General features: G+C 44.5%; 1 long non-coding RNA gene across 13 annotated transcripts in view; it reads left to right on the top strand.

The window, feature by feature from the left end:
• LOC119156513 overlaps positions 1-24,004 on the top strand; it is a 99,836-nt gene that overhangs the window by 10,923 nt on the left and 64,909 nt on the right. For 9 of the 13 annotated variants that reach the window (XR_005107173.1, XR_005107170.1, XR_005107172.1 and 6 more), the window contains 3 exons: positions 6,688-6,919; positions 8,698-8,761; positions 11,046-11,283. This is a non-coding gene — a long non-coding RNA (uncharacterized LOC119156513). Of the gene's footprint in view, positions 1-1,175; positions 1,319-6,687; positions 6,920-8,697; positions 8,762-11,045; positions 11,284-13,200; positions 13,266-24,004 lie in introns of those variants that run through there. The other 4 variants (XR_005107169.1, XR_005107171.1, XR_005107167.1 and 1 more) reach the window with 3 other exon arrangements.

The following is a 24,004-nucleotide window of genomic DNA, read 5'->3' as shown; positions in this document are numbered from 1 at the left end:
AGGAACGAATAACTAATACTTGATTCCTTATGCATCTGGAGAGCAATGAGAAGCTGTAATTCCCGGTGGCATTACTGATACAGGGCATAAAAAGGTTAAATTCCACTATTTCTTTCCACTTTAATTTCATTTTACAAAACTACCTTTTAAATTTACTACAGATCAAAGCATGCTGGAGTGTTCTTTGTTATACTTGGCAGCTCCCCTGCTGTGGTGGATGTGGATGCCTTGTTATACAGAAAATGCATCTGCAGAAATAAGTGTTGTAAAATCTGCACAATACACAAGCTGACTTTATTTCTTTTTAGATGCTTTTTATCTCATTGTCCTATATACCAATTAATGTGGCTGGACAACTCTTCCGTTTTCCTTGCAAGTGGAAAAGCAGATGCATACACTACATTTTCAAAGATGGGTATAGGATTTACTCACAAGACTTCCTCTGACTTAAAGATTTGGAAAAGTTTCCCCTTTGTAAATGCGGAGGTTAGATTGTAGATTAGATGTAAATCTGATTCTTGTAATGTTTTATTTACCTTTTGTAGCAAATGCTTTTTGGATTGAATGCATCAGGCACTTGAGGACAATGCACTCTTTCAAATACCGCTTCAAAAAAAGTTGTATGGAGTTCTTCCCCTGTGTTGTGTTGGCGGTCTAGTAGGACGATAGCACTGCGACTGAAAAGTGGAAAGGGCAAACAGAGACAAGTTCTATAGCAACCCACGGCCTGAATCTGATACAGAGACAAGTTCTATAGCAACCCATGGCCTGAATCTGATCATATCCTCTTCCTTAGAATGATACCACTCCTGATCTCCGAATGATTCCTGCTTCAACAGAATTAGGCTCCAGAGTAAGTGTGGCAAACCAAACCATAGAAAGCAGCTTATGACCTAAAGCTGAGCTTGCTCCTCTTTGAGCATTAATGGGGTGGGGTTTTTTTTCCTCCTAGCAAGCTGTGTTAATTGGCCACGAAAAGAAAGCAAACAACTGTTCTTTCATCACAACAGTGCTTTGATGTTTGTGTTTTACCCTGACCTAATCTCAGTAATAGGAAGAAACAGAAGTTGGGAACTGAAATGGTGTCTCATAACAAATTTCATTAAATCATTGAATATTTTTTTATTTCTTCACTGCAAAATCAGACCTTGAATTTTCAATATTCTTACAGGCCTGCCTTTGGCCCGTAGGAGTGCATGAGTAGGAAGGGAGTCCTCAGCAGGGCATGCAATTGTTTGCACTGTGCGGTTTAGACATGACCTGCAAAGAATACACAAGAAATTGTCACTGATATCTCTTTTCACCTTCTGTTTTATAGGTAGGGAAAGGTTTGTTTGTTTCTTTACATAATTCTGTTATTTATCTCAAGAATACCTGTGATGCGCAGTCTGTGACATCTGAGGAAAGCTTTTCGAAATCTCACAAATAAACTTTACAGGTTTATTCTATCATCTACCATTGCACTGGGTCTTGGTCACCCTGCAGCCTTCTGGAGAAGCAGGGCTTCAATTTTGATCATTAAAGAAATCCTGTTTATTAGTTTAAAAAAGAAACATGTTCAACCATTTTGGTTAGTCTTTATTTCTCTTCAGTGAGCAAATGAGGGCACAAGCCAAAATACTTTGTTTCTACCACAGCTGAATATTAATAGGTGAGCAGGAAATAAATTTTGTCACATTGCTCCACTCCAGAGGAGACAAAACCAGTTCTTGAATATGAGAGACTTAAGCACGAAATAGAGACCAGGCTGCTCTGCAGTGCTAAGACTGATGTGCTTCCCAGTATATTCAGAAGAACTTTTTCTGGGTCTCTGGAGACTAGCTTCAGAATCGCAGACATTTGTGAGTTTAGCAGCTGGTAAGCAGGAATGTTAGAGCTCTGGGTCCCTGAAGTGGCCGGACCCTTCTGAAGATTGTTGTGAGAAAGAAGACAATCGCCAGAGCAGGAATTGGTCTCAAAAGTGAGCCTAGTCCTCCAGCCTACGATTGCTCTTCTCTCTGTGGCAGCCGATGTGTCTCTGTGTCTTCCCAGGTCATAAACCACTTGTGACAGTTGGTTTCCATAATGACTGGCATGAGACAGTCTGCCAGGAGCATGGAAAGCCCTGTGCTGTGGATAACTCCCAACCTGACCTTTTGTACTGAGCCACTTACCAACAGCTGGGAAAGGTGGAACTATCAAAGCTTACTCTCTAGTAGAAGAATGTGGCTGCTTTTAACAGTTTACTGGCCAAACTAGGTGTATTCAGCTAGTGTATGGAGTTGCAGGATGGTAGTAGTCATCTTGTCAGGCTTCATACAGTTGTTGGGGGTGGGGGATCCTCTTTGGGTTTCTTGGGTTGGGTTGTTTGGGGGGCGCAAGCTGGTGGGCTCTGCTGCTGCTGGCCTCCCAAGGCTTTCCTGGTGCCTTTTGCTGCTACATGACACAGCTACTCTCACCTGCTCCCACAGAAATGTAACAGCAGATTCAGGGCAGCGGCACAGGAGAGCATCAGCTATTTTACTCTGTAAAGGCCACTTGTAAAGATAAAGGGCTAAATACTGGTTTACTCAGCAAGTTTATTTCTGATGGTATCAAAATAAACCCATTTAAATAGCTACAATATTTCCTTTATATGCCATTTTTTACAGACTACACAGCAATATTAACTGCCTGCTGTTGCAAATATATTCCAAATACAGTGGAGCATCTGAGTCATGCCTAGTAATGCTGATGCTGAGTAGCTGTTGTGTTTCTACCTAGCGGAGCTCCATGTTGCTGTGATTACCTTGTCTTGACTGTAGAACATTGGCTTTTGGCTTTTGTTGCAAGTAAAAAAATAGTGATTCACAGAGTAGAATTATTTTGCTTTACTATCAAAGGGTTACTTCTCCCAGCGGAACAGCAGACTACATTGGGCAAGCATATGTCAGGATGCAGATACTGTAGTCCCAGCACCTAGCACTATACAGGCCCTTGTGACAGGCAAGATCCTTTGTCCTTCAGTGCATTCATGAGGAATTCCTTTCCACTTTCAGCTCTGATAATGGCAACTATAATGCTTGCTGGAGCAGCTGATCTAGCTAAGGGAGCAGTTGTTTTGTGTGTTTCTTGAAGGCTAGTACAGTGCTACTGCTAAATCTTTACAACTTTGTCATGTTAATGCCAAAAAAAAGAGAGAGTGTTTGATTTTCTTAAAAAACCAAACAGACTACAAACCTTGCTTTTTATGATCAGCCTCTCACAAATGCCCTGGACTCTGTTTAGTTCTTTCTATTGAATAATGTCAGCATAAGGCTCTTGTAAATTTTGCTTTAAGATGGATTCAGTCCAAGCCTTTTGTTTGTTGGTAAAGAACAAGTTATAGACAGTAGATCTTTCTTTCTAGTTTAATACATATAAGCTCCTTTTACAAGCTCTATCCAGAGAACATTCAGTTAATTACTCAAGGCATCTTGTTATTTGCAGCCACTGCTTGTAGGGGACATGAAACTGCTTGTGAGAAAGTGCAAGCACTTTTTTTGGACAATTTTCTTTGCTGTTGAATGGCCCACCTGAGTACTGTGTGTTCCTCTCTTGCCAAGGGGAAACCCTCACTGTGTCTGATTCTCTTGGTGCTCCAGCATAGGGGAGGAATAACTGACATTAGGCGAACTACACCTGGGAAGGAAATCAAGCAGCTGCTGGGGCAAGGGGAGTCAAGCTGACTTCTCTGCTTTCCCACCTGGCCAGTCCTTTCCACTCCAGGGCAGAGCTGGGCAGGGGTGCAGTGGTGGTGCCAACTGTCACGCAATATTATATACTTGTTTTTTCCAAAGCAGGTCACCAGTGTTTTCAGATAAGTGCTGTAAGCTGGTGGTGATTCAGATCTGTTTTTCAGTGTAGCTGCCAGCTGATGGGCAGCCTTTCTGCTTCCAGCAGAGCCTGGCTGTTCCTGAAAGGGCTGGCATATAGCTTTCCTGTCCTTCTCCCAGCCCAGGGGAACAGAAGTCGCATCGCGTGGCTATAAGGAATGGCCTTCGGCGTCAGGAACCCTTGTGCCCACCTTTAGGGTGTCCAAGAAGGGACATGCTGGGGAAGCCTGAGCCTGTTCAGCCGGTAGAGAGGACTGAACACAGGGATGTTGTGGGCAGGCTACGGGGGCTTCTGCCCTTCTGTTAGTCCTGTTCCTGCTCCCCTCCTACAGACTGGGAACTTTCATGCTGCAAGAGCACTGTAAGAGCTCCTCAGCCTCCCTTGTCCCCTGGCACTGGGCATGGGGAGCGAGGCACAGCACTACTTCTTGCCTACTGCCCACAGACACCAGCCTCCCGCAGACACCTGGTCTGCTGCTGCCCCAGGCTGGCCCTGCCCCAGGCTGGCATCCAGACGCTGCTGTGGCCCACAGACACAGAGGTGACCAGCCTGCATGGCTCACATGCTGTGGGCACACGAGGTAGGAACTGCTTTTGCTCACGTGCCACATTAGTATTCAAAGTGGAGGCTTAATGTTAATGCCCTGGAGAGCTGCCATAGGAGCTGCCTCTTAGGACCATGGCACAGCAATTAGACCCAGGGTGATTAGCAAGGGAGCATTGTAGCTCTCCCCTGATACTGAAGGAGTGCGTGTTCTCTTGTGAAGTGAGCAGAGCTGGGCCTGGGCTTGAGTCTTTGCTTTGGGCAGCAGCACGAGCCAGAGGACTGGCTCTCAGGATTGCTGGTTGCCATTCCTACCCCGAGCAAAGCATGGGTTAGCAACAATGGCAGGAGTCCGGAGTCCCCTGAGGAGACACCACGCAGCACTGCAGGAGTGGGCCAGGACCCTGCTTGTCACCATATCCTGCTGCCGGTGGCCACGGTCCTTTCCCTCCTGTCGGAGAGGTTCAGCTGCGCTTCTGTTGGGTAAATGCACAGACCAGAGCCACAGCATCTGTGGCAACAGTGAGGTGTTGCTGGTGGTCCAGCCCTTGGAGTACGGCAGCTCTTTCACATCAGAAAGAAGGAAACATCCAATTGCAGAGACGGTTGCCTCTCTGTAAATAGCAAACCAAGTGACCTAATTCACTGCAGCAGCAGCTCTTTGGCGGCGTCCCTCAGCAGGCTCCATGGCAGGCCGTGCTGGAGCTGACTCATCACTTCCAGTGTGGCAGAGATTGGAGTTTTCAGGCCCTAAGGATTTCACCATTTTTTTATTAATTTTAAATTGATTAAAATGAATTTTTAAAATACCAGGAGAGACTTGCCTAAAGAAATGGTTATAAAAAAAGAAGGAAATAGTTGGTCTGTGGGAGTAAACTGAGTGCTTAACAGTCTCTGGCTTGTACAGCTGTGAGCACCCATTGCAGCTTGGAAGTCTTACGTCTGCTATTTTGGCCCTGGGGGATTAGCAAAGACAGTATTAATCCATCATTATTATAAAAAAAGTGAGAATTTTAAACCATCCTTGCTTATACCCAGTGCAAACCCACTGGTGTCCTCATCCACGGTGGGATGGTATTACAGGCTTCTGTTCTCAGCTACAAGGCTTTATCCAGAAGTCAGGATCTCTTGGGGAAGTGCATCCCTGCAGGAGCATCCCATTCTTTCCCACCATCACCTGGTGCCTGACAAATCTCATATGGTCCAGAGGCTCCCTGGGGCAGCCTGTGGGGTGTCTTGTACCAGAACAGGCTGTCAGGTCCTCTGCTCAGCCTCCAAGTAAGGGTGTCATAGCGCGTGTAGGCAGTAACAGATGGCTGGAGGGCAGTTACAAATGAGCTTTTCCCCTTGGACCATTCTTACTTGCTGTTCATGCCCCCAGTCTGCCAGGTGGAAGCTGCCTTACACTGTGAAGCAAGAGGATTGTTGTCCCTTATGATTTCCATCTGCTCCAATGTAACTGCACCATTCAAGGTTAGGCAGATATCTAAAGCTCTTCTGCCTCTTCGCTTTCACATGAATGGGGAGGTGGGTGCACTCTACCATCCAGCCAGCAGCCCAGGGATGTCTGCGAATGCACTTGAGCCAGCACCAGTAAGGACCCTTCCATGCTATGGTGGACTCCAGAGAAGTACTAACATTGGGGGTTACAGAAACAGGGTCAGAGCCCTCTCCACATGGGGAGTTCTCCCTGAAGGTTCCTCCTGGGGACACCATCCCTCAGCATCCCACCTGCTGGTTTGAAGCAGGAAGGTGGGCAATGGTGCTCACCTCTGTGGTGCTGTGGCTGCAGGGATGTAGCACAGGGTTTGGCCCTAACTGGTCAGCAGGGATTGGTCTCCATTCTGATGAAAGTCGGGGCTGGATCAGACAGAATAAACAGTAGATGAATTGATAAAGCTTTTTGTCCTGACATAGCTGGGAGTGTTGAAGGAGCAGAATATGGAATTCACCTGGAGATAATGAAGCAGCAGGTTTTGTCAGCCCCTTTTATGTCTATCAAAAAAAAAAAAAAAAAAAAGACCTGCTATTTTGGTGAAACTGAAGAATAAAAATTAAAAAATAACAACAACAGAAAATGTCTGCAAAAACAATTTGACACTTGTTATTGATTGAAGTAATGGAGCAGAGTTCTAAGAAGTTGCATAAAAGCATCTTTGGTCTGCTTTAAAAATCCCTCTACCACATCTATGGTACTATATGGTACTATATATAGGGCTACAGCTTGATATATCCTCGCTACATAATGAGGAGGGGAGAAAGGGATATTGCTTATATGCTGTTCACCTATCTGTCTCTTCTAATCTGTAGGTCTCAAAAGCTGAACAGCTTTAAATTCACATGCTAAAGCAGAACCTATTCTTCCTGACTCTGTACCCCACACTCAGCTATCAACCTTGCCTGTGTCACTGTAAAGCAGATATTGCTGTGAAAGAGCCTGACTGATGAAACAGATAATTCCTGTTCACCTCCTTGAGCATCAAGTGGTGTCAACTGGAGTGACTGGCGAAGCTCCTCTCTCTCCCTTGTCCTCCAGGATCAGGTAGGATGGGTTCTTCCGTAGGGCTTGATGTCCCACAGTCAGCAGCAGAGCTTTGTCCTGGGTAGGTCACCACTTCTGTGGTTTGCTCCCTTTGGCTTCACCTCAGTGGCCTGTGAAAGGTGTCAAAGGAGCGGTTTATTTTGTACAGCGTGCAGATTGATGTTGTATCTGGGAGTGGCTTATGTGTAGGTTCTAACATATTTTATTTTTTTTGCCTTTGAGGTGCTTTCCAAATTAATAAATGATACTAAAAAAATCCTTCCTGTGCTTAAACAGACTCAAATTTAGTGTTTTACTCAAATCAGGCAATTACTAAGTAGGATAAGAACACTGGGTTACAGAATGTTCTTGCTTCATTCATTTTGTCAATTGCCATTTTAGTTTTAATTATTTATAACACACCATAATGTACTAGTTAATTTACAGTAGCATATTTCTGTACAGTAATGAAATTAGTGACATGAGACTCACTGCAGCACTTGCTGTTGACTCTTTGCTGAATAATACACATGTTAATTATGTGCTTATTAGAATGGCTTAAAATATATATAGACTCAGCTGGAGAGTTAAGGTGTTTTAGACTTGCATATTCTTCATGTAGTTAAAAATAGTGTCATCTAAGACCTGGTCCTAAAGAAGTACATGAAATCAGTGTGACTATTCATGGAAGGAAGGTTCTGACAACGTGAAATTTTTTCAGCCTCCGGAGGGCCAGGCCTTAGCCAGCAGACATTAAAGAGCACGTTTCAGTGTTTTAAGGGCAAAATTCCTGTATAAGGTTATCCTATTCCTGTCTCCTAGTTAAAAGATACCTAATGAGTGTCTTCTCTGTCCCATACAAGTTGCTGCAAAGCCTGTTTAAGCTCTGCTGCTGTTAATGATGAGCATGAGTGTAAAGCTCATCACTTTACACACTTTACACAAGCACTGGCCCTGTGGGCCTGAGACATGACTTTGACAAAGCAAAATGCTGTCAGATTCACAAGACAAACAGACTTGAAAATAGAGAAAATATTTTTTCACTTTTTTTTAAGTTTTATCACTCAGCTGTGCTATTTGTAGTAGTAGTAGACATAAATTTGCAGAAAGAAATGTGACAGATCTATTCAGCTGGCAATACTAAGTTTCTCTGTACTGATACCACATCTTGCCAACAACTCCTATCTTGTGGTGAAAGTTGTGTGTAGTTACCTAACAAGACAACTGGCTGTCTTCATTATGCATTTCAGTTTTCTCAAGCCAGAGATAAGACATGCCCAGCTATGCCAGGAATTAAAACAACCCAACATGTCCATTCTTGTTTGGTGAAAATGCTGCCCTGTATTCTCAGAGCAAAACAATTACATCCTCTGTGTTGTCACAGGTTGTACTATATAGTGGTAATAGCTGTCAAGCATCAAAAAACCCACAACAAAACAAACAAAAAGAACCCCAGCTGAGGATATTCTTCACAGCAAGTGCCCTACCTTACTCTGTATTTTGCTGCTTTTAGCTCCAGGCTAAGGATACTGCTTCTAAAACAAGAGTGATTCACCCTCTCCAGCTACACCAGCAGCCAGCTTCCTAGGGTTTGGTTTTCCTGTTCACCCTCTCACAGTGCCTTGCTATGAAAACATGCATAATCCATGCTTTCCTGAAGTCTCGCCTGACCCTGTGAAAGCAAGGACTGGCTGGATGAACAGACCCAAGGGGCTTTGCCCCTCAAAATTCAGCGTATGTGAATAGGTGGCATCAGGTAATTGAACTGTGTTTTCTTTCTCCCTGGGACTTTTCTGCAGGAACAGTCATTGCCTTTCTGGCAGGCTGAAGCAGCGAGATGCAGACCTACAGGCACCTCGCTAGGTAAGGACTTCTGCGTTCCTCGCAGCAGAGGCAGGCGAAAGGGCTGGGTGCAGGAGATGGGAGGGTCAGAAGTTCCTTGTGCCACTCCTGGGTGACCCACCAGCCCTTTTGCTGAGTCTCGCAGCTCCAGCTGGGCTCTGCATAACCGAGGGGAGAGTTATACCCCCACACTACCGCACAGGAGCTCAGTACAGGAACACAGCATCCTTTGGCCTCCTGAAGGACGAGGGGCCATGGTGTAAAGCTTTGTGCTCAGTGGAGATGGGCAAGGGTGATGGGATGCTCAGAGAGCAACACGAAGAAGCTGACTTTATCTCATCATGAAGGGGACCAGAGGGTGGCTTTTGTTATAGATAAACAGCTCTTAACAGCTGAGTGGATCAGCTAGGGGTATAAATGTCTCCCTGAGTTAGCCAGACCTGGCAGAGGGGGTACAGGGAGGGATTACATGGCTCAGCCCAACCTAAGGTAAAACATCTGAACAACTAGCAGAGGAATTTCGAAGAGACCTGCAGGCTTGAGCTGACATCAACTCACATAACCCTTCCCAGTGACCAGGGACACCTAGTGTCATGGCAGTGAGTGGATTATGGAGATGGGTAATGGGAACCACACTAGTATGGGGACTGAACTGTGTACTGCAGTTGCTATTTCACATTTGTGTTGTGTTTTCAGTATATTTTGTATTACACTGCTAAGTCAGAAATCGGGGGTGCAGACAGCAGCAGAAGTGCCCAGGCACTGGCCAGGAAGGTAGCTTTAGGCCATCTCACACCATATGCTGCCAGTACTTTTTACAGCTCTGCACACCCCGTCGCTGTCTGGTCTCTTAATTTCCCTCCCAGGCTACAGGGAGAGCACCCCTTTCAAATACCAGGTTATTACAGTGGTGATAGCCCATATACATTATTTAAACATCACAGTACTTTAGTGCACAAACATACACATTTCAGTAAAACAAAGTATTACTCAATGCAAGGTCTAGTGATGGAGTTTGATCTCCAGTAGATGGTGGATAGAAACCGATACATAAAATGTTGCCTTATCAAACACATAAAGCACTTTCCTGCAGAAAAATGGGAACGTAGTGTCCAGTCAGGGAATGGAGAATTTCCTCCTTTCTCAAAATTCCTTTTGTCTCTCAATCTATTAAATTCTACCCCATTGTTACTTTTCCTGTGAGCAATGCTTTCAGCCAAGCATTTTACAAGACGCTCTGCCCCCTTCTCTTGTGTTACACAAGGCTCAGACATTTTAAGGGATACTGAACTGCTCATCAGCAGTGGCATCAAACCCAAGTATCTCCTTCCACAAGCACCCCAGGCCACAGTATATGGCATGGCACCTGGTTTTACATACTACACCCCCTTATCTCTGAGAGCCTAGTGCCCATTATGGACATGACCCTTCCCCAAGAAAACTTTAGAACAACACAATGTGCATTTGCTTAAGTCTCCACAGAATAAATGTCCAGGGTAAAACTTGACCCATGGTATTTTATGTCACCAACTTGTAAATAATTTTGCTTCTAAGCATAAAGGTTTGGGGAAATAAAAAATTTGAGTGTTCCAGACAGAGCAAAGCTAGACCCCCTGTTGTTATAATGCGCCATACAGTGTGAGATGTGATGGTGATGAACTGCCGTCATCACTGAAGCAGAGCATATTCAGACTGGAACACCGTTCACAAGTGGCTGGTGCAAATTATTTTTATAGTGGTACCTTTATTTCACACACGTCCATCCAGATAAACAAGACACCATACTGTTCAGTCAGTAAGAGATTCTTTGTGATTTATTCTTGCTGATTTTTTAAAATTGTTAGCATCCAAATGCTTGTGGCCTGTAGTTTCTCATCCTCACTTATGCACCACCACCATTCAGTACTGGGTTAGTAAAAATGGCCCGTGCCTAAACAGCTGGTCACCCATGTTGTGCCTGTCATCCTGACCTCCAGAGTACTGTGCCAGCACTGCTCAATAGCAGCTGAGTGACTCTAGGCTTGTATTAGAGATGTAGGGAGGCAGCCAGCACTGACTGGAGGGATGGAGTGTGGTCCTCTGTGTCCTCCTATAAAGGAGAAAGCTGCAACAGTTATTTGTGCAAATCATATAGCATGAATTTAGCCAGGGCTTTGTTAATCCATGCTGGGAGATGCAGAGTCCTTTGGTGGCAGTTGGTTTCTCACATTCCTTTAAAGAGTGTCTGTGTGTGTGTATTGCAGAAAGGCAGAAAATATTTGAAAGAATTACTTTCTTCTTTTTTTGCTTCTAATTTGCTCATTAGGGATTTGTTAGAAGGAAACCTAGGCAATGAAGAAAGTAAGGAAATCTCACCAGGAGCAACACCCACACACAAGTACCAAATGCCTACATGCACCTGAGTTCAATTTATGCAAAGAAGCTGAATTTAAAATGCACTGCAGAACAAAATAGGGCCAGCTGGAGGATTTCCTGTAAGAGAAGGGAAAAGCCTGGGGAGGCAGCAGGCAGAAACATTGAGCTGTGACACATTCCTCTTGGCTGTAAGTAGTGTATCTGGATGGAGGGGAATGGGAATGTCTTGGTTTGGTCATTTGGCCTAGCAAACTCTTCCAGCTAATACTTTTTTCATCTAGCATCCAAAGTGTTGGAGGATTTATACTTTTATATATTTTTTTTAAAAAATATGTGTGTCTATACATGGGGGGTATTTATTATAAAAGGCTCCAGAAATGCTGTAATTCTGTTTATGAGCACAAAGAGAAGCAACAGAAAGTGCAGCAAAACTTGTCAGGGTTACTCTGAGCTAAATGATTTACAACTGTGGAAGTTGTGTCAGTTTTTGAGTTGAGAAAAGCTTTTGTTCATGAGTGATGGTGCCACATGTTTCAGGTTGTTGCTGGAGCACTGCAGAGAGCGGGGAAATGAGCACTCACCTGCCTGCAGCATCTCACTGCTGTGCTGGGGGAGCAGGTGCCAGGGCTGCAGCTGTACCCTGGTGGTGGTGGGGAAGAGGTGGGCTTGGGGAAACCATCATGAGGATCTTGGTAAATGGGCGGCTGGAGGAGTTGAAGGTGACTGCAGAGGCTTTTGGCAGGAACCCTTGCTGCTGGGATGCTGCTGCTGCTGGGCATGCATGTGGCCTGGTGCAACCACTGTTGTGTTTTGTCCTGTTTTTGCCTCATCCTCCCATGCTGGCAGCTCAAGCCTGGGGGTGACTGGCCGCAGCATTGCAGGGAGTGAGGCCCCACTGCCATCCCTGCCCTGTAAAGCTCCTGTACTTTGTCACCCTTGGCCTTCCTACAGTGGTGGTGATGGCAGGTGGCACTCATGGCTCCATAAAATACCTTGTAGATTTGACTATTTCACAGACATCTAAAGTTGCTAGGTTTCCAGTATTGCCTTTACTAGGCATTAACAAAAAATCTTTTTTAACTCAAGTAAGAATGCATTTAATTCAGTACATATCTTGCAGTCTCGATCTCATCATACCTCTAATTTTAATGTAGGCTGAGTCATTTTCATCCTACTGCTTTAAAGTCAGGCTGTGGAGCGTGGTCCATTTCTGGTATGTTTGGGAAGTAGAACAGTTTTTCTCTCTTAGTCAGATCTGTCCTGCCAAGCTTCTATCACTTGGTGCTCTTAGATATAAAAATAACATATAGCTGGGGATGATTTGAAGAGTTAGTTTTATTACTGTAAGCAAAATTGAAACATGAAGGACGCCAGCTTACGTTATGCAGATTGATTTATAAAAATAAAGTATTAGTCCCAGTGAAATATTTAACCTTGTTTTGACATAATTCTTTGGGGAATAATTTGCATTGTAATGCAGTACAGTAGTTATGCAGTACTTGCTTTCTCTGTTTTGTTTATCTGTTGTTCCTCCTGCCTGCCCATCAAACTCTCCTCTGAGGTTGCAGTTGTTAATGTTTTTAATGCTTTAAGTACTGTATTGTTCCCTGTTCTTTGTATTTTCAAATACTGATTTGGTTTTTGCAAATCCAAAGGTTTCAATTTGAGACAGGCTCTTAGCATGGAAAATACAGGTGGAACAGTTGTAATCTTGCAATGCTACAGACTCCTGGAAACAGTTGTGATGTGAAGCCTTGACAGTAGGTAGAGCTACTCCAAATGCTGTATCTACAGATACTTATCCCTGTACATATGAGAGAGAACAGAAAATACAAGGGGAACGCCATAGTACGCGTGTGATTGTAACACATGTGAAATATTGCGCTCCTGAGTCCGCAGCTTAGGAAAAGCATGGCAAAAACTAGAAAAATCCTGAAAATGGGACAAATCCAAGATTGAACAAGCTTGATCTGTTTATATACAAAATCTGGTTGTGAATCTGGACTGATCTAATTTTGCATTCACAGGTTGGTTCCTTCACATGAATTTGAATTGTAAAGCAGTGACTGATTTTTGTTTTTAAATGTATTTATTTTTGCTTTGAGTTCATTGAAGCTGCATCTCAGCAACAACTTGGGTCTTCAGACAGCATGGGTTGTAACAGAAGCAAGTACGTATGTGTTATACATCTTATGTAGATATGTTTGACCTCTCAGTATGGTAGAAAGTCCCAGTGCTGCTATTCTACCGCAGAACAGATGCTGTCCTGCTTTGCTGTTGGTGTTGCACTAGCAAAGGGAGGTGGATGGAAGCAGTGAGACAAGCCCTGGGGCTCAGCTGCATGATTGTAACATTTCTCCCAGGCTGGCGCAAGTTCCACCTGCTCATGTTAAGTGTGGATTTTGGCCCATAATGTGAAATGAAGCCTGGTGAGGATTTGCTTTATTTCTACTGTCAAACAGGTGTTAAACATCTCTGCTCACTCTCAAGTACGAGTACGTTTGTGCAGCCGAGAAACTTCTGGTTTGCTAGTCTGGCCTTGGTGAGATTCGAGGACAGTTCTTGCTTACAGACACAGGCTAGCAATTATTAGCCACACTAGTGGAAACAACATATCTTTTTCCATTTAAAAGATAACTCGGTTTTAGTTGGCTTTATGTGTTTATTTTCCACCTCTGAGTAGTTTCAAATGCAATTTAGTGGTCCACTAGGTGAAAGTAAAGCATCTTGCAATGGCAAAGAAATCCAGTGTATTATTCGGTAGGGGGGTTTGTTTATTTTGTACAGAAGTCACTATCTCTTGTTTGCTTAGAAGTTGGTTTGGTTGAAAAAATGCTAGCAATATTATCTATAATCCTGTGTTTTCCACATTGATAATGGCATATAAGCAACAACTAAAAAAAGACCGCAGTAGCGGACTTCTTACTGCCTTACAGGAAGTCATACCAGGATTAAAGTTTGTGGTGTAGAGGGAAGTCATATTATGCCTCTCTGAGGCTGCTTACTTCCTCTTCATCGCTCAGGACCTTAGTGTAAATTGAAGGCAAGCTCCATGTGCTCATGAAGGAAAGTACGTTACCTTGCACCCATTAGGCATGAGCTTTGGCTCCTCTCTGATGCTAGATGGAGCAGGCTGTATTGCACTGCCATGATGCCACAGAGCTTTCCAAAAACCCCTTGCTCCTGAGGTGTTCCCGCTGCCCTGTGCTGACCCAGTGGGAATCATGGTTCCACTGGGAGAATCTGTGAGGTCCCTGCATGCCCATGTGTACGCTGTTTGTCCAGTCCAAGGAAGTAAGTAAGACTCCCACTGACTTTTCATCAGCTGGTTACCTTGATGTTCAACAAGCCAGTGAGACTGACAGTAGTGACCTCTTGATGGCTATTTGTGTTTCCAAAGGCTGCAGGATCTTCCTGAAAGACCAGGCCTGTTGGACAAGATGCTGGACAAACACAAAGCAGAAGACAGATGCAAGCAGGTGTGGGAGAAAATGCCTGTGCATTGTCTGTTTGCTTGCTGGCTGAGAACTAGGCTGGGATGATCAGTCTGCTCTTGCAATAGCTACATCATCTGGCTATGCCTTTCAGTCATTTACGAGCAGGTGTCAGCTGCTGGAATAGGCTGTGTCTTATTGCCAGTTCCCTAAAAGCTGCCACCTGCAAAAGCTAATTTTCTATTTGTAGCCACGGGTTGATCTGTTTGTTTTTTAAAAAAACAAAACTTGCGCAAATGGATCGCCAACCAGCTAGGCATAGGCGGACACAAGCTTGCATATTCTCCTTCCCTAGTGACTGCGGTCCTGTTGTATGCCATATTGGAGCATGGAACATTCCAGCTTTCTTCCAAAACAAGATGTGGTGGATCGACTAATATTAGTGCATTCTGAAGTACAAGGTGAGGCTGCATGTTTTGTAATACACTTAAGAGGATATGTTAGTACGAATTTTTCCACAGCTTCAGTACAACACTAGAAATGGTGTTACCAGAAACACCACTTCCAATATTGAAGATACATTTATTAAGACAAATGTAGACTAAAATAAAGGAATACTTAAAATATTAAAAAAGCACACAAAGGTGGATCCTGTGAATGGTGTGTGAAAGGGTAGGTCTTCGAGTAGGTAGTCCCTTTGCACCACCTGCTTTCTAGATTTTGCTTCTAGATAATAAAACTGACTAATTTTTGCTAGTGTACTTTAGAGTTTGAAAGCTCAAAGCTTTTGAAAGCAAATTCACCATTTGCAATGGAACTGAAAAGTGCAGGTGTTAATTGGAATGAAGTTAGTGTTTTGCTAGGCAACAATTTCCTGTTCTCAATGCTGCATTTGGGGTGTTTTTAGGGTATTTGATTTCTGCTTAGATGTACAGTGTGCACTTTTATACTAGCAAGTTAAATTCATCAGTCTGGAGATCAGATAACTTTTCTTACCTGTCTTTTCCATTGAGCTTTCCTGAAGATTGCAAAACTTCCCTACAGAGTATAGATCATCCCCCCCACCCCAGGGAATGGTAAAAGAAATGTTGCGATGCTTTCTGCTGGTAAGGACCAGTGTGCTTTTCACATGCTGAAGGACTCAAACCAGCTAGTTTGCTGGCAGGAACGAGGTCATGGCGGCTTTCCCCTCCTGAGCTACCCAATTTAATGGATATTTTTCTTTCATTTTGAGGAGCATTGTCATTTTGGCTTGTGGCCTGCTGATAAGACAGAATGACTGTGCCCTCTGGGTTCCACAGCTCTCCATCTGCCTGCATACACCTTCCTTCTTTGAGAACCACTGTCCGCAGATCCTTCTTCCTGCCCACTGCCAGCTTCTTGCCGTGGTGGCTCCACCTGAGCGAAGACTCACTGAAGATATCTAGGCTGAAGCCACCCATTCTCTGCTCTGTCACCCAAATGGTGGAGGCTGCTTTACTGAAGCCGCTGTCTGCTCCTGGCTGAGCTGAGCTTTGCTGTGTGTCAGCGTGGACTGTCAGCTCTGTGGAGTAGCAGGGCTCTGGATGTGTTTGTGGTCAGTGCTTTTCTGAGCTCTCTTTACATGGGGTATAGCCAAGAGGAGAGCAGAGAGGGACGCTGGTGGTGGCCTTGCCTATGAAGAAATCCTCAGCTGATTACTTAGGGAAGCTTTGCAGTTTTGCTGTGTCCTGGCAGCAGGAAGGATTGAAGCAAGGGCTGAAATCCAAGGAGAAGTAGAGGAGCTCTAGTTCGGCAGAGAACGGGGCCCAAACTTGCTTAAAAAAAGAAATTGCTTGCAGTTAATATTTTCGGTAATGTCACTTTCACTTACTGTATGAAACTGAGGCGAAGACACAAATCTTTGGAGTCAGAGCACTTGTGCTTGGTGTCTCAAATGAAACTATGAGAAAGTGACTGTAATGCATCCCTGTTACACTATGGACATGAAAGAAGTAAGCCTTTGTGCTATTAATAATCATCAGGTATGCAGGAGCCTTCAGTAAGGCCGTCAACAGTGGTGACACGTCAGATACGTTGGTGAACTGTCTGCTGGTACATGTTACTAGATGGCTATCCTGTTTGCCACTGCAGCCTTTAAGCCCAACAGTGTTATACTTACAAGATTGGTGAAGTAATTCTATGCTTTTGCTGTGATGTGGTTGCAGCAAAGACTTGTTTTCACTGTTAGTGCTGTCTAGAGCTGGGCTTAAATCACAGGTGGCAGTGGTCTGAGCTTGACAGAGGAGGCAGAGCTTTCTGTTCTCTTAGGTGGTCTATCTGGCAGCATACACTCAGGGTTCACCTTGACTCTCGTTTCCTTAACCGTATACATACTGTGATATAACCTTCTTATGCCAGGTAGGATCATAATGTCTGTGCTCAGCTGATGGGAGAGAAGGAGAAGAGGGCAAGCTAGTGAGCAACATCTGTGCTTGTCCTGCAGTCCCTACCCATGGTCCATGTCTGGTCACTATTGGCTGCATATTGCTGAATTGCAAAAGGAGTATTATGGTGGGCAGCCTTCCCACAGGCTTATTTGCAGAAACACATGGCAAAGGGGAGGGTTTGTCACTTCTGTTAAGTGACCTGCACAGTTCTGTGGAACCAGACAGGAAGATACTGGCCAAAGTGCTGAAGAGTGAGGAGCCATTGGGTACGACTCGGATGACCACAGCTTACATTGGGTTATGATAAGCCACGCATATTAAAACAGTATATAACAAAGCCATGCTTCTGTAAGTACTAGTTTTGACTAAATGAACTGAAAAGAATTTTTGAAAAGCCCAAGCAGTTTAAGGAATTCATAGACTGGATGAAATTGTGTCTTCATTGGCCACAGAGTATAAATTGGGAAAGTGTGAGTTTCCAGCTTTTGGAAGGTTGTGACTTTCACTGTTTTTTTTAAGTCGGCTTTTCTAGGTCTGAAATAATTAAATCTACTAATGCAGCTGGAATAGTGTTTTTAAAAAGGTGCATTGTTCTTCTGAGGCTTTATAAGGCCATTTCAGAGCCTTTCATGTGCTACAAATATGAAAAAACCCTGGAGCATGGAAGTTTGGAGTTGTGGGGAAGGGGGGTAAATGTCTTAAATTACTGAAATACGATAGGAAGTGAGGTCCACTTGGAAGCAAGAGCCTTAGTAATACCTAGGCCATCCTGATGGCTGTTCACCCATTTTTCTCTTTAAATCTGCTGCTGATGTTATTCCGTGGTCTGTTCTAGCACTTCAGATACCCCTATGTGTAGTATCTCAGCCTACATTGTCTTTCCCCCAAACCAGCCTGTTGCTTCTCAATCTGTACTGAGAAGAAACATGGATCATTGTCTCCAAAAGGACCTGTTATGCCCAGCCTCAGCTTTCTTTTTCTAGGCTAAACAAATTGTGTTCTTCCTGTTTCTCACAGAACTGAAGGACAGCTGAGGTTGGAAAGGACCTCTGGAGATCATCTAATCCAACTATTCTCTTCTAAGCTGGGGCAGCTGGAGCAGGTCATGCAGAGCGCTGTGAGGCATGCAGAGTTACCTTCTGAGCGTGGAGACTGCGCAGCCTCCCTGGTAACCTATCCCAGTGTTAGACCAGCCTCATAGGAAAAAAAAATAAATATCTTGTGCTTGAACACATCTTCCTGTATTTCAGTTTGTGCCTGTCACCTGTTACTCTGTCACTGGACACCACTTAGTCAGACTTTGTCCTGTTTACTCCCCCCATCAGTACTTATACAGTGATAAAATCCCCTCAAGCCTTCTTTTCTCAAGCCTGCAAATTCCCATCTCTCTCAGTCTTTCCCTGTATGGTATCCCTTCCTTATCCTTGTGGCCCTTTATTGGACTCTCTGATACATCCAGGTGTCTCTGGCATTAAGTCATGTTTAATATTGCCAAATCTTGACATCACACCAGTCCCAACCGCTGTTCTGTTCCTCAGCAAAAGTGATGTATGCAAATACAGTTCCTTCTCAGTGTTCTGCAGGGTGTTTTTCTTTTAATGAAATGCTCTGTAAGTCACTTCAATCTCTGTATTAACTCTTATGTAAGTCCTTTCCTGGCTGGTGACTGTGAAATGAGGTGTCATGAACCGCAGCTGAAGAATGAAAAATAGGATTTCTTTTCTCCCTGGTACCAACAGTTTGGTCATTTCAGTCTCCCTTCATGAATATGGACTTCAAAAAGTAGAATTACAAATTTCAGAGGTAGACAATTAAAACATTTAGGAAATCCTAGGGAAAAAAAATAAAATCTGCTTCTGGCTCTGGTGGAGAGGTTGGAATCCATTTGATCCATTGGTAGATAGAGAACTGCTGTCTCACAAACAGCTGAGATTACTGTGGGCTTGAAGGAACCACATTGTGTGCTTGTCAAGGAGGCTTCTCCAAATGGGAGAAGTAGCAGAACTAAAACAGGGTTTGTGTGCGGTGGCGGGCTTGGGTAGGGTAAATTGGAATGGTTTGAGTTCTTGTATCAGTCTCTGCCTTGCTTATTGGTCTTGACCAGGTTTCAGCAAGCATAGCTCTATTCTGGGAAGCTGTTTTGTTATGAGGGCCCAGTGGAGTCCCAGATGATGCCCCTTTTGATGACTGCCGTGTGTGTGTTAGTACAGTGGTGGGGCAGGCACCTGGAGAAGAGCACAGAGAGATGTGAGCTAGCTCAGCTGTGCAGAGGCTGTGCTGCATTGTGAGGCATGGTTTTGGAGGGCAACAGAAAGGTTTAGCAGGGTTGAGGAGATGGGGTTTACTTACGGTAGGCTTTTCAGTTTGTTTTGTGGGTTTTCTTGTGATTTGTTGGGGTATGCCTCTGTCCCCCCAGTCTCTTTGTGCTAGCTCTGCAAGCACAGCCAGGATCCTCAGAGTATTTCCACGTGGAGAAATTCATGTGCAGGATGCCAGAACAGGAACACGTAGTTATCCTAAGTCAAGTCTTCATGTGGACAGTGTCTGACAGTGGGGTAAGCTGCCTTGCACCTAGTGTGCGCTGGGGATGTCTGTGAGGAATTTCTCTGCTGTAGGTTCATGCTGTAGCTGAATGTGTGCTGACGTCTTCAGGCCGGCTGACTTGGTGGATCCCTGACTTGTCCCTGACTTCTGCCAGGAGTGGGGATGCCATCAGGCATGCCAGTCCAGTGGCACAAGCAGGTGTTTTGACATTAGGCTTCGTGTAATCTGTGTGCAGCTCTGGGACTTTGTAAATGGTTGTTTTGGCAATGAAGAAATACTGCGGTCATGGAGCGCAGTAACTCATGATTGCCAAGGCACGCAAAGCCCTCTGGAGAAGCAGCACAGGACTTCAAGCTGACTGTGGGTACAGGAATTGTCCTGAGTTTATCTGAATAGAGTTGATTGTGTAATTGATTTGGCAGAGAGGATCTACAATAAAAGGGTGTTTGGTGACTGAACAAAGGCTGAGGTGAAGATCTGTGGGTGTTACAGAGCATAGGGGGAGAGAGTCAATGGCTTGTGCTCCTGTGTTTCCATGGGATTAACCTGGTAAACGCAGAGGAAACACAAGTGATGATTAGCATTCAAACCAGCTGATCTAGTCACTTCAAAAGGGCCATTTTGCATCTGTGCCTTCAGGAGGGGCTTATTTTCCTGTCTGTAAAATGGGAATGACAGTCCCTGTCCAGAAGCCTCACTTTACCCTGTGTTAGCAGACACAGAGCTGCTGTTGCTGTCTGAAGTGATTTGTCACAATTCCTTTCTTGGGAATCATAGTATTTCTGTTCGGCAAAGGTACAGCTAATCTAGAAGTAAAGGAGTGAAAACACTAATTGTGAGATTGTATGGTGCACAGGAAGAGGAGACAGCTCAACCCAAGAAACCATGAGGTGGTGTGTTCAGGTGGAGCTGTGAATCCAGTCTGCAGGATGCAATCTAAGATGAGCTTGAGCTTTGAAGGTGTATGTGGTAATCAGGCAGTGGTCATGTTTTCTGCTGCCAGTATTTTGGCAAAGGACTTTGGCACAGACATGTATCTGGTGACAACAGGTTCGTGAAATGTAGTTAAAAACACTACACACACAGAATACAGCAGATGAAGACTTGTTTTTCCTCTGTGGAGACTCCCATTGCAGTGGAGGCTGAGGCTTGCGTTTCAGTCCTGCAGAGCCTGCTGCACTTTGGGGATGCTGATGCAGAGCCTTTTCCTGGGCTCAGTGCTGCCTCTCTGCCTTGCCTACCCCAGCTGAAGCAGAATTTTCTTGTAGACATTTGCTGCTTGTATTTGCTGCTTTGGAAGTCTCAGAAGAGTAAACATGAAGATTTCTGATGCTCATGGTGTATGTAGCCTTTATCTTTTAACTTTCCCCTTCTTCCACAGACTATCCAGTGGTCCTTTAACAGTTCTGTGCAATCTCTAGTTTTATAAAGGTTTTTCACTTGTGTTCCCTGCCATTTTCCACATTCTTTTGTGCTCCAACTCTGGTTTTTACTTACCAGTTTGCCTTCTGATCATCTTCTCTTTTTCTGCCTGCCTTCTCCACCTTTCTTTCCATGTCCTGGGCTCTGGCATGTAGGTGGATGGTGGCCAGTGGCTAGCAGAGCACATGGTGTGTCTAGCAGAGTGCATGTTTCTTACCTGAGTCAGCCCTGGGGGGCGGCCACAGCAAATAAACAGTTTACAGATTTGGTCTGTGGTGTATTCTGATACTGAAGCATGGATGTTTTGGGGTAAGCTGTGCATGTTGGAGCCTTCTGTTATGGAGGAATGAAATCCTGTGGTGCAGCAGCAGAACTAATAGCTCCTTGAGGTCATGCAGAGCTGGGTTTTGTCGTTGGTCAGCAGCTGAAGCTATCCAATGCAACTAGATAGAAACTGGGAGTGAGCAGGACTGTAGGCACCTGTTGCCGGTGTTTGATTGGGATGGAACAGGTTTGGCCATTGGAGCAGTTGCCTCTGCTCCTGCAGCCGTGCTAAGGAAACCTCTGCCACAGTCCCTGCTGAAAACTTGTGTGAACTAAGGACCTTTCAGGTTTCAACATAAATCTGGTGCTTCCTTCCGGAGGCTGTCACATGTCTATAGCACTGATTATTGTGGTCTGACACAGGGTGTGCCAGATAGAATGACGTGCTGTCTGGCCAGGTTGAGACACAGTTTCAGTGAAACTCCTGTTGATGAGACACTTCAGCTGACGACATACTGCCCCATGGGCTGGCTGACATGTCTGTTGGCAAGGGCTGCGTTAGCACCGGTGTGCTCCCTGGGCTGTGGTGTATAATCAGTTGTGAGTGGGAATTTCTCTCCACCACCTGTAGGTTGTATCCTCTGCTGTTACCAGGCAGAGTTCCTGTAAAAATAATCACACTGGCATACATCACCACAGCCAGTGACATGGGCTATCTTTAACTATGGGAGTATTCTCTAACCATCTTCACGCCAAACAGTGCTTGGTGTCCTGCTTCCCTCGTACAGGGATGCTGTGAAGATGAATCTAGTCGGGTGTATCAGAGGCATCTACTGCCACAGCATCCAGACATCTCACAGGCATTTGATTATAGTAATGTCTGCCTCATCAAACACCTAGAGTGATAAAATACTTGTAAGGGGATGTTGTTCCTTTTTTAACAGATATTTTCTCTTTTATTACTTGGGTTAGAGCCTTTGTTGCAAACACAGTCCAAACTGCCTTTGAAATCAGAAATGTGACTGCACCCAGATGCAGTCTTTCTTTTTGAGACTTTCCTTTCTTTTCTTTCTTTTTGAGAGATAGTCTAATTCTTTTTCTCCCTTCCAAAGCAAGCAGCCTCCAGGGTGTTTTGCAGTATTACTGATATTTAACATGAAGAGGCTGAAAAACTGATGTATGTAATGATTAAATCACTTTCACAAGGTCGTGTGGCGAATCATTGGCAACAGCAAGAATAGCACCCCAAGTCTCTTGGCTCTCTAGCCCACCCTAAATGCTACAGCCTGCCTCTTCCTGGTGAGCATGGTCTGATTCATAATGCAGCAGTTCTGTTCGAAGGCAGGCTACCTCTCTGTGATCCTGCTGCTGCTGCAGAGAAAAGCAGTTGGGCTCAGGCTGCAACAGATTGATTGCATGTCTGTAGCAAAAAGTCTAAACCCCAGAAACAGTATTTAGTAGCTTATCTTATCCACAGATAAGCTCATACAATGTAGTGATTGATTAAAAATAGGTTTTAAAGTTCTTGTCAAACATCTCAAACTTTATAGTCTTTGTTTCTTGCTGTAGTACAAAAGTACCATTTCAATGATTCTGGTTCATATGGCTTTTTCTGGTCTTTCTGGAAAAGTACCAAATTATTGATGGTGGGTTTTGCTTTTAATTGTGCTCGTTAGTGCTAAACCTGCTCCTGCTATTTGCTTGCAGTATGTTTAGGCAAATGCAAATGTAAGTGGTTATTCAGTGCCTTTGGCACTCTGAATGGAATGTACCAAGCTCCTGGGGCTTGTTACAAAGCCTCAGCCTGCAGCACTAACAAAGCCTGCACACTCAATAGCTAAAACATGAGAACTTACCTGGGCTTGACAGAGTGAGTTCAGAGGATCTGGGAGGATTATGGATCATGGACTTGCACCTAGTTTTTGTTCCATGGATTGGGTAAATGAAGTAAGGGTACTCCTGCCTGTGTACTGGCAGCTAAGGGTGTTCTCGGAGGCTAGCCACTTGGTGCATGCATGCACTGCCTGTAATGCTGGGGCCGGGTTGGGTTATCATTGTGGTCTGTGGATCTTTTTGCTGTGTGTAGTCTACCAATGAAATTCTTGTCCGGCTGTATCAACACTCAGCTCGGTGTGTTCCCAAATCATAACGGAGGCTTTCTTTCTACAAACACCACAGTTGCTGGAAGTGAAACAGTGCGATGATGCTGCCTGCTGTGTGTCCCTTGGCAGCAGCTCACGATTTTTACAGTTGTTTGCCTTGTTACTCAACCTATTTTAAGCTCTGATGGAATACGGATGGCATTTGATCGCATTACTGGGCACAACTGTTTGGCTTTTATAACCCATGTGTTAAACCGGAGGCTTTTTCCATATATGTGTGTATCTTCAAGTAACTTCAGACTTGTGGCTTTAGACTTGCATGCTTTTTTGCTGGGCTTTGCTGTTTGTTGCCTTTTACTGAGAGAGCTCCAGACTTTCACTCAGGTGGGGGTTGTTTACCTAGGTGAGAACCACTCAAAGAAAGGAGCGTAGTGATGAACAGAGCGCTTCCTCGCCTCCGTCCTTGGTCTAGTTATCATGATGGGAGTTAAAGATGTCTTTGTGTCTCTTCTTATTGGATCTTCTTCATTGTCTCTACATGCGTGCTAGTGTCTTCTGACATCTGTTCTGATCTTGGGTTTATTGAGCAGGTGCTGCACTGTGTAGAAACCTGTAATATCTAGCACTACAGGATAAATCTCTCCCATTGTGGAAACAATTAGCTGCTAACGCTGTTTCTATGTTCACCTAGCTTTAGTGTGCTGAATGAGTGGCCTCAGTCTACCACATAGACTA

Source organism: Falco rusticolus, chromosome 13, assembly GCF_015220075.1.
Source record: "Falco rusticolus isolate bFalRus1 chromosome 13, bFalRus1.pri, whole genome shotgun sequence".
Taxonomy (NCBI): domain Eukaryota; kingdom Metazoa; phylum Chordata; class Aves; order Falconiformes; family Falconidae; genus Falco; species Falco rusticolus.
The sequence above is the reverse complement of the archived record's forward strand: the minus strand, read 5'-3'. Positions and strand labels throughout refer to the sequence as shown.